We start from the raw sequence: 15,660 nt of genomic DNA on the forward strand, positions 1-15,660 counted from the left end.
CTCTTTTTAAGAAAGGAGAAAACTACTTTCTTGTAAGTGGGGCATTCTGCCGCTGAGGCAGTCACAACTGAGCGTCTCAAGCTTCTGCATGGACTCTAACATTACTGCTGGGAGCATATTCCTCCCATTTCACGGGTGGGGGGACTTAACCCAGCACTAGGGAGACAAGCTGAAAATGACTATTTCGGCCAAGGTTATAAAGCTTGTGGTGGAAACTGATTTTGATATCTTAGCCCTTTTTGTTAGATCTTGGGCTTCATAAAAAAAAAAAGTGTATTCTACAGGCTTATTTTATCTGGTCAATATTATGTTTATTCCTGTACCAAACTTGAATTAGGTCCAAAATGTTACCAAGGAAAAAATTCTGTCTAAGCTTTTCAATAAATTACTTAGGAAAGAGCTTTGCATTGACTTCAAAGATTGCTGTAGCATGTCTAAGTATTGCTTTAAAAAAAAAATCTTCTAGCAATAATCTGCTGGTAATAACTCCTTGTTGGTTGTTTTTTATGTGCTATCAGTAAACTGTCTTTAAAATGTCCATACTTGATTCAGTTCAGTGAATAAATCTGAACTATTACAGAGTTTCTTGCTATTAATACCGCACAAGAGCGGTTTTCTCTCTGTCGGTAGGTGCTATGGGATTGTTCATTGTTCCCTGCAAGGCACCCAACTTTTCAGCCTGCATCAATGCCATGCAGAGGCAATAAAAAATGGATTTCTACAGGATATGAGACAGAGGCTGGGTAAATATGAGGTCTGCATATCTTGATCACTAGAAATGGTATCGTGCTTATTCTATGTGTGCACATACACTGGCATGAAGGAGTATGATTTTGAATTAAATTCCTATATTCCCATCAGAAGGCATTAACTAAGGTGAAGAAACTAACATGAATAAATCGGAGGAGAAGAGTATAAATCAAAGTCCAGAAGAGATAGGGGGTCTTCCTTCTACACCATGGGAAGGGTAAAGTGTATTAGAAAACTTCTTTGTTTTTTTCCTACCTCATCGAAAAATCATAACACTATTTTTTTTCTAGTTTTTCTTTTACCTCTTTGGTACATGAAGCTATAGGACTGAGAGAAGGTATTACCATTCTGTTTTATGCGTAGTACATTTTAACTATATAGGACTCTTCCTTTGTGCTTGAATGAATCACTGGGAGACAGCTGCTTTTTTGTTTCCAGATACAGAATGTTATCAAGCAAGTTACTATGCTCCCTCCTATGAAAACAAGTTGTTTTCCTAGGCTTAAGACAAAACTTAGTTGCTTTAAGCTACACGCTTACTCTTAGGTACGAGATACTACAACTAATAAACCAAAACTAAGTTTTTTCTACTTCTGAGCGCAACCTTATTTATCTCTATTGAAGCCACTAGAACAATTTCCACTGATTCTCCTGCTCTTTCAGCCACAACTTCCTGCTGTTCCCACTCTCCAAGAAAACCAAGAGCTCACTGAACTGGAAAAAGACAGTATAAATTGACTTTCAGCAAATACAGATGTTAAGAAACAGTAGTACATTTTACATATGGAATTAGTAGAGAAATTGAAGTGCCTTTGAAATTCTTAACAGCACTAGAAGAATGACTGGATCTTGCCAGCACACTGTATTGCCTGGAGGTTATCTATCTTTTGGGGTTTAGAATTTGCTGTTGTAATATTGCATAGTTTAGAATTTTTCATTCCTGTGTTTCACTCACAGTCACTGTTGAAACAGACTCTAAATCTAGTCTTTTTTTTTTAACACTCATTGCCCATATTTCAGATAGGTTTAAGACATGAGCAGTACAGTCTTGCTGGCAACATTAAAAAGAATTGTGATCAGAAGACAGAGTTGCTTTGAATTGAAATTCTTATGGCTGACCTCTCAATGGAAAAGTTGCTTAAATAAAAACATCTTTAGAAATGTGGTGTGAAAGATTTACTTCTGAAGCAGAAAGTTTAGAAAAGTGGTTCTTGCGAGAGAGAAGAGAAATGGGATTCCTTTTTTAGTTGAATGATCAGGAAGGGAGGGGCTATAAAGAAAAAACATGCAACATATCTGCTTGCTGATATGTGTACAAACAAGATCCATCTCTGTTCTGAGACAGTGAAATGCAGATGCAATGTAAAAGGACTTTGTTACATAAATTATACAAAGACTTGATTCTTGATTCAGAATGGCTAATGTCATTGAAATCCTGGAAACTGAAAAGTGGAGGGGGACGGGGTAGAAAAGACAATCCTCCGTTCCCAGTAATGGTTTGGAATTAGAACTATAAATGGATATAAACCTGCAATTTAGTAAGAAGGCAACATGAGTTTTCTTGTTGCATTGCTCTTTCATCAAGAAAAGCATCCACTTAGCAGTAGCACTACAGCTCTAAGCGCAGCAATAAACCTTTTAAAGTGTCACTTTTTTCAACATTAATCTAATGATAAGAGAGAGAGGCAATTGCAGAAATCATTCTTTATTGCACCACTTACTCCTAGAAACTTCCTCAAAATCAGGAGGGACCTCTTTTTGCTCTGATTGCCTGACCCAGAATCTTTAATCCCCTTTCATTAAAACTGTGCCGCTTTGTTTCCTCATGAATTGCCTTCTGAGTTTTTGGAAATCACCAGACACAGATACAAAACAGAACTGAGGGCTAGACCAGAGCTTAGCTCTGACACCTGAATAGTAGCATTCGCGCTGACTCGACTGTCATTTGGATGTGAGACATAAAACTGACATCCTATTAATGAATGATAGCATTAAAAATTTCTCCATACTTATTTAAAACATCTGCTTAAGCTTCAAATCAGGTAACCAGTTTTCTTCAATATTTCAACAGCCTTTAATAGCATGTCATTTTGATTCAAAACTGATCAGGCAGGTACCAGTACCAGTGTATTTGCTTTCCATTCCCTCCTTCCCTTTGAAGAGCTTGTATGTGGGGTTTTTTTTAAAACAACTCTAAACTTGCATGTTAATATTTTGGAAATATTGGGGAAGGTAAAGGGTTTTTAACATTTTAAACATATTGTAATAGCAAAAAAATTTTCACTTCCCCCTTTCCTTGCCTCCCCCTCCCAGGTGCAAATAAAAAAGGTGACTGGTACTTTTACTGAAAAACTGCAAGGAAGAAAGGCTTGTGCAGGACTCTGTTTTTGTAAAAGAGAGTTAAATACAGAAGAGAAGACAAGGGTAAAACTGCATCTGAGAAGTTAACAGGGATGATTCAAAGAAGGAGAAATGGGCCTTCCCCTTTTTGGCCAGCTGATATTCTTTCATATGGCATCACCCTCTTGAAGACTTGCAGGAAAGTTAGATGTATTGACTACAAGACTGTCCCTCTAGAAGTAGAGGTCAGAGCAGCAGAGCACAGTCCACCAGGGAACACCAATAATCTCTTTCTAGAGATGCCAGCTCCTCACAGTTCTCACTTTACCCTTTCAACTGAACATCACACTTTTTCCTGGGCTCCCACTCCTCTGTCTGGGCAGCTGTGGCACCTTTCCTCAGCCACTCAGAAAAATGAAATGCGGCATAGCTTTGTTTGATGTACGCAAAAGGGCTGGCTGCTGGCCTGATCACATTCGCAGGGAGCAGAATAGGAAGGGCATTCATGCTTTGCCAGGTTGTCGACAAGGTCTGAAATATGTTTGCGCACAGAAGAAAGTCTGTTGAGGCCCAAGGAACTTTCTGAAATGGAAGATGGTGTTTCAGCAAGGTTTACTGTTACATTCAATAGGGTTTTTGGTCCTGTTTCGCTAGGTTTGTGGGACAAACAATATTTTCCTATCTATTTTTATCCATTCCTGTACCTTCCCATCAGGATCCATAACAACCAGACTGAGTAGCAAACAAGGCAAAGGGCATATTAGAAGCACAAGCAGTGCAGACTCAAAGGACTTTGTTCTCTCATGGGAAATAACATGTAGTTCAGCGCAGACCTGCTGGCAGGACATCAGCTGAAGATGGGCATCTTGCAAGTGCTGCTAATGGTCTTTCTGCTGGTGAATTGGTGGGCTATAAAACATTTGTGTTACAACTTGAGCACTAAATGATGAGTCAGTTGCACTCTACAGTTTCACAGTTGTGCAGGCCACAATTCCCATAGCAACACACGGATCCACTTTATCTTAGAAAATCAGGAGCATCTAAAAATCTACCATCTGGAAGTGTCTATAGCACAAAATGTCTGAAGCTCTCACTGTCCACACAGGAGCGAGCAAGTGATGTCCATTGCCAGAACATTACCAAATTTTGCTTTCCATTTCACAGCCAGAAGTGCTCACGGTCATAATATTACTTGCTCTCAAAAGACTGTTAGAAGCTGGGTAACACTGTTGGATTTGGTGGAAAGGAAAGCAGGGATGGTACCAATTTATGCTGTGTGGAAGATCCAGGGCCTTTATGATTTTCTCCTAAGCTGAACCTTTTATGGTGTGTTTTCTCTGTGATTGTGATGCATGGGTTTTCAGCATGTCTGATGTTTTTTCTTGCTCCAGTTGCTCCCCAGCATAATTTTAAATCTGCAGAACTGGCAAAGGGCAAGGGTGCTGCCCCAGCACTGAGCCCAGCTTTCCAAACTCACAAGCCTGCTTGTCTTGGCAGGAAAAACGAGGGGCTGCAGTTAGTGATGACTGCTTACAGGTTAAAAACAGTGTGAAGAAACTGCCTGAATTTGCCACCAAAACCATATTCATCAGTGAGTGATCCTATCTTATTTTTCCTCACTTTCTCCCTCATGACAACTGTACGTAAAACCTAGAACTAATAATGTCAAGCATAGTCTTAGAATGAGCTCTTAGACCATGTAATGCTGTTTCAGATTAATGGACCATTCAGAGTGGTGTCCTGTCCATAATATGGGACAATATTGCTGCTGTAGAGGAAGGTGCAAGCTAGCTTAAGGTAGTCAGGCACAGAATACTAATGATCACAGTTTCTTCTTATCCCAGGAAACTCAGGATTTGTTTTGCTGCATATATTTCTCATTTCAAATGCCCAGATTTACTAAATAATTATTTCTGTGTAGGAACATATATAAAAATAGCTCGGCAGAGAGACCAGTGAAGACTTTAGTGTATCCAGCTTCTTGCTTGCTGGTTTTTCTTTTTTCCTTTTCTACTTCCTTGGTACAGATGGAGGAAAGGACGCATTGGCATTCTTAGCACACCCCAAGTAAATGCTTGAAGGAACATTGCCTCATGCCTCCTAACTGCCATGCAAAATTCAGAGTCTTTTAACTCCAGGCCTTTTAACTCCAAATAGACTAGCCAGGACTCAACAAGGCATGTTATCAGTGAAAAATTGGAAATGGTCTTGCATGCTATTTGATCATGCCCAAGAATCACTTGCTCATCCCTGTTGGCACTCTTTGTAGATTGCAAGAGCACCTTTCTAATTGTTCTTTCAGCAAAAAAGAGGTATAACGATACTGGAAAATGCATGTAAAGACGTGATCGTTTACAGGAGACTGAGACTGTTAAAGTCAAATGCCGAAGAAAGGCTAACGCAGAGAAAAGTATTCTTTTTGAGTGATCCAATGTAATGTGTGAAAAGCTTTCCTAACAAATGCTGTCCTAATACAAACGTGTATTGCTATTTTGATCTGTTGTGATGTTAGAGAATGTAATGATGCTGTATATGGCACCCTTGGCACTCAGCAGGTTAATTCCTTTAATTGCAGCTTTCCTTTAATTTCGCCTCATTTTTGCTCACAGCCCTTGAGCTTTACTTCAAAATTCATTTGAGACTTTCATGGTATGCCCACTCTAGCATAAAAGCCACGTAGCATTAGATATTTCAGGCTTCCAATGACAATTCATAAGCTGCTTACAGTCCTAACAGAAAGTGAATCTCCTTGAAATGCTTGTGTTTTGTTGTTTTTGTAACAAAATAGAAACCTAGATGGATTTCAGTCTTAGAAGTTTGGTCTGCATTTCCCAGAGGCTTTATTTATTTGTTTGTTTATACATCGTACCATACATTTTGGGTTTAACTGGGAAAAATTAATTCTCAGGGAACTATGAAAATATGCCAAGATTTGGAATCTCAAAGAGACCAACAATTTGTGACATTGCAAAAAATGGAGTTCTTGTTTCCCAGATTTTCTTGCTTTAGATACTTTAAATCTGGTTTTCATTTCTCCTCGACTACTGCTGGTAGTACAAATAGTGTGAATGCTTTTTTGCTGTTGTCTGAGATTGTTAATTTAGATTCATTGTCGACGATACAAAATAAGGCTGTTTGCTGCTTCATTGAATATATCTCCTAAATGTGGATGCCTGGAAAATTATTCCAACATTTTTCCATTCTTGTCCACCTGTAGATGATGATCATTGTCATTTTCCTTTGTTTTTCAATCCTTCTTCGTAAAGTTTATCATTACTCTCTTAACATCGCATGCCTTTGAACTATTTACCGATAGGGAAAGATCATGCTAGAATGAAAAATCATATTTTAATTAAGTTTACCAAATAATACACACAGAGATGTATTTCTGAAGGTCACAGCATTCAGTGGAAGATTGTTTATTTGATTGCACAGTTCACTTAGGGAAAGTCTTTCTCATACAGGAAGATTTTAATTAATACTATAAAACTAAATAGATTGCTAGCCCCACAATAAGATTGTGGTCCAATTCACTATGATATGCAGATATCTGTGTGATCTAACATTTGAATCAGAAGTACTTGAGAATAGAATTTTGATACAATTTATTCTGCTTTTAAAACTTTGAAGCCTGTTTCTCCTGTCATACTTAACATAAATGAGGATTAGCTCCAGACGATTCAATAGCAATTCAAGTATGCAGCTGGGTTCCTGTATTCGGGGAATGAGTTATGGATGGCTCATTAGAGACATCCAGCGTATTACATTAAGTCCAAAACAAGTTGACAGAGAAGTACATTCTTTTTTCTTTCTGATTGTTATAATGATCCATTCCAGATGATCCAGGAGAAGATTAAAAGCTCACATGTGATTTTGTTTATGCACTGATAGCCAGTGGATTTAGGGAGAACACTGTAAAATATAACATGGCTAAGCAGTTTGGCTCTCCCAGAAGAAGGTGGCAGCAGTCTACTCAACCCAGTATTTAACATTTTCTATCCATTATTTTATTTGTGATTTTTGAGTGCAACATACTGTTTTTACGATGTTTGAAAAAATACTGTCTTTTTTGATTAAGAGGGTTGAAAAGCTTTACAAAGCGAAGCTATTAGAGATGGCAAGATCTTAACAATAATAAAGAATAAAAATATATAAAATAAATGAGATAAAAAGAATGTATGAAACTGAAAGAATGAAATTCCTTTGTCAGTCACATAAATTAAAGGTTCTCTTCAATATATGAACACCTTTCTACATGGTTTAAAGAGTGCTCTGACAGACTTTGTCCTGCTGAAGCTCTGATATGAAAAACAAATCTTCACCCACAATCTAACTGAAAAATGAAACACTACTTTCAGTACTATCTCCCATCATCTTTGACATTTTCTCACTTCCATACTGCCATTAATAAAATTCAGTCTCCCAAAAGTTCTCTGCCTGTTACATTTTGTGACCTATGAAAGGGAAATTGCTTGCTGCATCCTACAGGAAAGGATAAATGCAATCTGGCCTAGCACCCAAGTCAGCAAGGTCTGTTCCCACAAAGCCTTGGCTTTGTCAGCCCTGCTAGTTGCCATTATCCTCCTTCCCAGTGTAAAGTTTAAACTGTAAACAGATGGATTTCAAAAAGTTGAAAATACTGTGTGCTGTATAAAAGTTATAAATTAGTAATTTTTAATTTATCCTCAAGTGAATGTCATGTGAAATCTTGATGCACTAGAGCTTTATCACAGCTGCTTTTGGAATGATTAGGAATGATTGTCAACAGATTGTATCATCTGAATAGTCTCTGATGTTTTCACAGACATCAGTTATGATTCATTATTCTTGTTCACCTTTATTTATGCCAGTGTTTGTCCTTCATTTCATTCATATAAGTTAGTTTTCCTCCCAATTTCTTTCTCTACCCCAGTAGTCCACTGTTATGTTTTCTGTTTGATTTTGACAGTATTTGTTTGATTAATGGAATTTAAAGGCCCTGTCAGGTATGATTTCCTTCTCTATATCAGATGATACAGTTACTGTTGTATTGACCCCCCATTAATTTTTATTTGTCTACAGCATATTGTCTAGAAAGGCATCCCAGGTTGATTTTCAAATTTAATGCAAGGTTCATAAAAACTTTATTTGCTCTTGCTGTCACTAGTGTATAGTGGTAGGTAATACAGAAACTAATTACTATGAAACTGCGAAAGTAGGACGGTTCTCTGAAGATTAACTAAAATCAATTAGCAGAGGGAATGAAGTCAGCAGTGACGTTCCACGCTTGTCCCCATCAATGCAGCCATTCTCCTGCCATGGCGGGGAGGGATTATTTTTGTGGAAGAGAAACTCTGGCTTCTGGGCTCTGACTGCCAACAGGAGAATCAGTTATTTTTGAAAGCCATGAAGGATATTTTCATTTAAACATTTCTCTCTGAGGGAGTAGAGTGAAATGACTGAAGTTTTTCGTGTTTAAAAATGAAATCATTCTAATATTGATAGGACCTTAAGCTATGTGTGTTTCTGACTTCCTCCACTCATGCTTTCATTCTCTTCCCTTTTTTCGTACCCTTTATCTTGGATACTCTTTTTTTCTGWATCTTCTGAATAATATAAAAATTAAAACCTTGCAAAATATCAGTTTGCCTCATATGATAATGCTCATGTTTTGATTGCTTCACATGTTTTAATCAGATTACGCCGTATTGATTTCTCTGTGCCTTTAAGATTACGTGCAGTTTTATAGGGCATAGGGAGGGCACAGCCATGGGAAGGCCATTCATGTTATTTTCAATGTACCATCAGCCCACCCAGCATGCTGTGTGTCCGTACTGGAGTATAAATGGCATTCCTTGGACAGATACCAAATATCCTAAGGTACTGATAAGTTAATGTGATTTTTACACTTATTTCAGTTTTCCCATAGATTTCCATGCACTCCTGAGCGCAGAGCTTCATGTCACTGCCTGTTGGTTCACGTAAGTTGTGACTGATGTATAGCATAAGAGCTAATAAAAAACTAATAAAAACAAGAAACAAATTGCAAATTACACTCATCATATAATATTGATATTAGATATTTTAGGGCAAATTCTCACTCTAGTTTCTTTTACTAAGGCTGGACACTGGAGAAATACGTGTAAGAAGTATAGAAATATTTTCCTGAGATCACAGTCTTCAAATGTCCCTTTTGCAGCTATAGTGAGACTACCTCACTAGGGGAGTCTCAGCATTGCTTCACATCCAGTGCTTCCCACATTTTCTTCCATATTCGTTTTGTGCAGATTAGTTTGGTTACCATGTTGACTTCCTTGGTATTTGGATGCAGGAGACTGAATTGCTAACTAAATCATTTCCAAGGAGAAAAATAGCTGTGGTCAGCTGAAAAGGAAACAGCAATGTTACTGAGGCTTTGACTTCTTGCACTGAATCATCTAGATACATGTTCTCCTAATTGCTCTCAAAACTATCTTCAGCAACTCACAATGCTAAGGAAGTTCAACCTTATGTGGAAATCACAGTCCAGCTGTCTGGTCACGACATCCATCTGACAGTCCACAAACAAGTATAAAATCCTAACGCCTAACTGAAGACACATGGTATAACAACTTGGGGAGTTTAATCCCAGTTCCAATAGTGACTTTAATAAAACTTGAAAAGCTTTCTGACTTGCTTTACCGTATATAGAAATGATACACAACAATCACTGTGTTATAAAATTTGTAACACTCTCTGTGATTGTACTGTTATTAAATCTGCGGGACTGATCTGAAACAGTGTTTAAGGAAACCCACTCTGATACCATAAATCCTAAAACATTCCTGATATCTGGAAGGGTATAGTTTTAAGCTCTTGTAAAATCAGCTTCCAGTTTGGTAAACTCAAGAATGTGTGGCACAGAGGCATTGTATTAAGTAGAATGTTACATGCATATATTCTATCTTGTATCAAATTAAAGCATAAAATTCTTTCTGAAAGAGCTGATTGTTAATTTATGTGTGTATACTTTCTTGCCTTTAAATCCTATTTAGATTTCTTCTCAGTACTTCTGTATTCAGATTGAAGAATAACACCAAATAATGATGATAGCTACTAATCTAACATACTGAGCATGAGTTAGAGTATTGAATGTTTGTAAGGAACTATCTGTGATTTATCAGTGCTGGGAAAACCAATTTGCAAAGAGTTAAAATTCACATTTAGGAGGAATCTATGAAGGTATGCATTTATACATACAGTCTTATTTAAATCCTGAGGAGACATTCAGTAAATTGCTACTTGTAAATTTTTTACATGGTTTTAATTCTTAAAACTTTCATCTAATCTTCCAGACTATAGGAGAAAAGTAATAATACTGTTAACTGCTCTACAACAATGGAAAGGGAATTTTAACTTAGGTTACCTCAGTTTAGGTCATTTATTTCTTGTTATATAAAATTTAAGAAACAAAATTCAAAAGAAATCTCTTTGAGATCCACAGTTTGTTTTTTCTTTCTCTCTTCTGCCTCTCCAATCTGATTTTATCCTATCAGGACAAAGCATCTCTCTCTTTCTCTCTCCCTCATACATATACTAATCCTTTTCTTATTTCAACTTTTGCTACAAGATGGAAATCAAAGCTGCTTTGCCTTCCTTAAAATGATTTACTAATGTATGCAGGTAAAGAAAAAAACCTAAAGGATGTCATCATTTTGACATCTAATTTACTGTCCTCTGCCAGGAAGTGAATCAACAATGTCTCAGTCAGCTTGGGAAGGTTGTCATGTGACAGCGTAATTCTATTACTGTTGTTGAAACTCTGTATGTTATCACTGGTTAAAGCAATAAATCCATTTAGACCAAAGAACTCATAGCTCTATAACATAATCTTAGGCATCCTGGATTTGCATTATCAAACAAAAAACAAAAAATATTAAAGGTGCTGATGTACATATCTCAAGGTCAAAGATACAGGGAAGGACATGCTGTTAATGTAACATGATAGAATGAAAATTACCAGGATCTTCAATGGCTCTGTAAAACTGGTACATCCAAGATTCAGTGATGGAAAAGGAGTGAGACATATATTGGGGCAATCTGGTCTTTGTGTCTGCTTTTCAAAAAATAAATGCTGCACTTATCCTTACTCAGAAAATCTGAGCTATCGAGTTACAGACATAAATGACTCCCTTTCCCCCAGAATATTAACAAGCACTCAGGCCTTGCTGATTTAAACAGTAAAAGAGAACAAATGATTGATCTTTATTGTATGATTCAGCCCTACAATAAAATGTATCTGTCACTAATAGATCACAATTTTTACTTAGCCAAAGGCATATTTAGAATACTTAGCTGTTGCTGTTTAGCTCAGGTGCCTTTACACTTGCTCCAGAGTTATGATCTGACTATTTAAATCAACTAATATTTTTCTCCTTAGTTTAGTAATGAGCATTTTTCCAGTAACAAAAAAGTCTTTTTCATTCCACTTGCTCTTCATCCACTTCATCTTCATCTTCATCTACCTTTTGTAAGGTACAAATAAGCAATGATAATCCACTGTCTAAAACAGAGAAGTGGGAGCAGGAAATATGAACTCTTTGCCCTTGCTCTGACAACTCCAACACATGTTGTTCAGCCACCAAGCCGGGGCAAAGCACTTGTCTGTGTGCTGATACGTGTGCGTGCACCCATTTACCTTCAGTTCTCTTCAGAAGGCTTCTGGAAGAAGTTGTTTCAGTCATTTCATCATTTTGTAGGACAGACGCCTAGCCTCTCTGTCTCTCTCTCTGATTTTTCTTTCTCTGAGAGCCATTAATTCCATCAGTCGTGCTGGGCCTCCCGTGTCTGTCAGCGGGAGCTCTGCCCGCAGCCTAAGCCTGCTGCAGGCTCTAGTGCTGGAACTCACTGGCTCCTGTGCTCCTAAACAGTGCAAAATTGAAAAGTGACCTTTTAAAGCCTTTTATTTATCTACTGAGATTTGGAAGGGAAAAGTCATTTAGAACCCAGTTTACACAACTGTTGAGGGGACATATTTCTTTTGATTCTGCCAAATATCTTTTTACAATATATTTTTATTTGTATTCAGAATACATAATCATATCATCATACAACAAAGAAATATTTCAGCCAGATGTTTACAGCAGATTGTAACTGCAGAACTAATCAGAGAAGATAGGAACAGCTTATAAGGAGGATAGGATAAAGTACAATATCAGTTTATATAACTCTGGGCTGTATAAGAATGCAGTTAAAGATTTTTCCTAATTTTGAAAAGAAAAGATAACAATGAGCATTTCTGAACAGCACATCAGCCATTCACATTTTATAATCAGGTAAAAGAAAGTGTATGGGTTACATACTAAAAAGCAGCATTTTCAGTGGGAGTTGTATGGGACAGGAAAGATTGTCTTTTTTTGAAAGATTGCAAGCAGTTATGTTTAGTCTTAATTTTTATTTTGTATTTTGTAGACACTTTTCAAGGCAGGCTAAATTTTATTAGAAAACTGCTTCTGAATCTCACTTTCCTCTTAACTCCAGAAGTAAAGATGTAGTCAATGGTTTTAGGATGATCAGTAACTTCAGAGACTAGTTGAGCAAATTTGCCTCTTTCAGTCAAACGTATTAACACTGAGAATGAGATTTACAAAGTTAGCTTTTTTTTTCATGAGACTGTCTCAGAGCTGATTCTGTTTACACTTCACCTCTGAATCCTGTTTCTCTGTGCTGACAATTCCTCAGAAGGCTACAATTCAGTTTAGGGGACTCCGAACTGAAGTTATCAGTTGTTCTTCCCAAGGGAATAAAAGAAAGGACAAGCCCACAATCACCCTGAAATATGCTGAAAGGTAGCATGTAATTTTCAACTGATGTGATCACTTTGAATTTTTCAGGTTGTGTACTGTGTAAAAATCTTAGTCTGAGAAACTGAGTTTTACCTTTTCTCATGAGGCAAGTCATTTCTCACATATACAGTGCTGGCCAGTTCCTGTGGGACTTTCTAAGCTCTAAGGGAATAAATTGAAGATGATTTGACTTTGTTTTTATTAAAGCTTTTCTATACCCTTACAGTTCCAGATCACTGGATGATGTAAAATGTCACAGTTCTACCACTTTCACAGATCCTGTGTTGATTTAGTAATCCTGAAGACTGGCTAGCAACATACATTGCTCATGAACAGCTTTGTCTTTTTTTTTTTGCAGTTCCTTTTTGCAATTCTGGCCAACAAGTACAACTACGGGATARTATCTCTATCATCATCCATTTGAGATGCCAAAATGAAAAGATATTCATGGTATATTTCTCAGGTCTGCCTAGTGCGAGCACCATACCTCTTGTTTTGATTTTATTGATCTGTGAAATAGTTAAACAAACTAAATTCAGTAAAAATCACTAGATATCTGAAGAGAGAAGGAAAAACTGTTCATACATACGGCTCCTTTTTAAAGCTCAGAACAGGCCGATTAAACCTTTCCGGTTATTACCCCTTTTTTCATCTATCTCGGTATGAAAGCCTCAGGTTCTGTAAGTCCTAGACTAGGGTACAAACTATAGCTTTGTGGTTTGACTGTTCCAAAGTGAATAAATAAATTCATGGACAATAAATCGAGCTGTGTGTTGTTAAACACAATTGCTTGTGTGTAACACTAGGTTCAGGGAGTCCCTAAATTTAAAAGCTGATATAATAATTAATAGCTGGAAACCAGGTGAATGTAAGAATTTCACTCTACATATCCTGTTCTTTTTCTTATACTTCTCCTAAGCATCTGTTGCCAGACATGGAATATTTGGTTAAATGCATCTTTGATCTGGACACCCTGGGCTTCCAATCTGAGAAAAGACTATTGGAGTCTTCTCTTATTCCAGACTTGAAATTGACCCAAATTCAGTGTTAGAAGTCTCAGAATCCTGGAGAAACCAGGAGAGAAGCAATGTAAGTCAGTCCTTGCCTGCCAGACAATTTCATACACATCTATATGATTCCTGAAAAAGACTCATCTAATCTGCACCCTAAAAATTTTCACTGTTTAAAGCTTGTTAGCCTCAGCAAACTTTGCTAATGACACTTCCCAGTGTTTGAGATTCTTTTTTTCTTCCAACGTCTAGTGTGAATCTTCCTATCTGCAATTTAAGGCCACTATTTCCTACGCTGTTCACTAGGGACAAGAGAGTAGATTATTCATCTTTGGCAGAAGAGTGTACATATTTGGAAGACTGTTACTATGTCTCCCCTAAATTTTCTTTTTTGCAATCTTAATAACCTCGATGTGTTCTCTCCTTCTCCAAAAGTCATAACTTTTAGATGGTCGATCAATCTTTTTGCTGTCCAAATGGTCCACTTCATTCTTGAATTGTGGTGCCCAAAACGAACACAGTACATCACCTAAGGCATCACTCACACTGAAAGCAGTAATTACTGTATGTGGCTTGCAGTCTATACTCCTGTTTATACATCCCAGTATGATGCTTTTTCACAACAGCATGACATCGTTGGCTGTAATGTGTTTGTTCTCCATGGAGATTTATTATTTGATAAATTACATGGCAACATGTGTAATCAAATATAATTTGGGACTGGAGTTTCTAATGGGTCTTTCAAATTTTCTGTAGAAGGCATATAGTTTATTGAATTATGGGCAACAAATGAAAGTTTTATTGATTCCTGTGCACGGACATTACTATTCTAACTATGCAGGAGATTTGGTGACAGTCTTGCATGTTTTTCTCTAATTACACACATTTTATTTTGTAAATATGTTTTGAATGTTCAGGTAGGAATAAAACTATGTGGCCTGAACATAATATATACACATGCATAATAAAAAACAAAGTCAAGCACTCTTTTAAATTTGAGTCAGATATTTTTCAGAAAAGTATGAGTTTCCTCTCCTTCTCTGGCTTCTCCAAATCTCACTTCACTCCCTTCTGGTTCATCCAGGACAGAGAAGCAGCTGAACACCCACAGCTCTTTTCTGGCTTCTTCCCATTTAGTAAGGAAGAAAGAAAATATGCTTTCAAGACCCTGGAAGGCTTAGCCTCCAGCTGCACCTTCACACCTGCTTCTCTGAATATATCTTTCTCCTGCAGAGTTAACTGAGATGATCCTGTCCTCAGCCAAGCCCTTCAAATAAACTAAGTGTGACAGTGGGACTGCTTAAACCTTAGTTTACTGAATTAGTGGTTTTTTAAGTGATACAATCACCTTCATACATCACAGGGATCTCTGGGGTTTAGTCCACTGTCTCCCTCTGATGTAGGAAACTGTCCTGGTCTGTAATTACTTCTTAACTGTGGAAGCGTATTTGTGCTTTCAGAAACACATGAAGAATTGCTTCAAATCATCAGAGGATTTTCATCAGACAAATTATTTCTCTTGCAAATTATGCAGTTTACTGGTGTGAAGGGAAGTTTGATTTCAGTCATAGCCTATACCTTTGCTCAAGATAGACAGCAGTACATCTGCGCAGACTAAATTTTTTGGAACACAAGTAAGGGTGTGGGGTGAAAAAATAGTTTTTAGTATAGCTTATATCTCTTCCTCCCTTTTCTTTTCCTTCTCCATCCTGAGTTTGGTCTCCCTACCTTGAAGCAGTAGCACAGATATTGTTTCT

This window comes from Apteryx rowi, unplaced genomic scaffold (assembly GCF_003343035.1).
Source record: "Apteryx rowi isolate R43461 unplaced genomic scaffold, aptRow1 scaffold_124, whole genome shotgun sequence".
Classification (NCBI taxonomy): domain Eukaryota; kingdom Metazoa; phylum Chordata; class Aves; order Apterygiformes; family Apterygidae; genus Apteryx; species Apteryx rowi.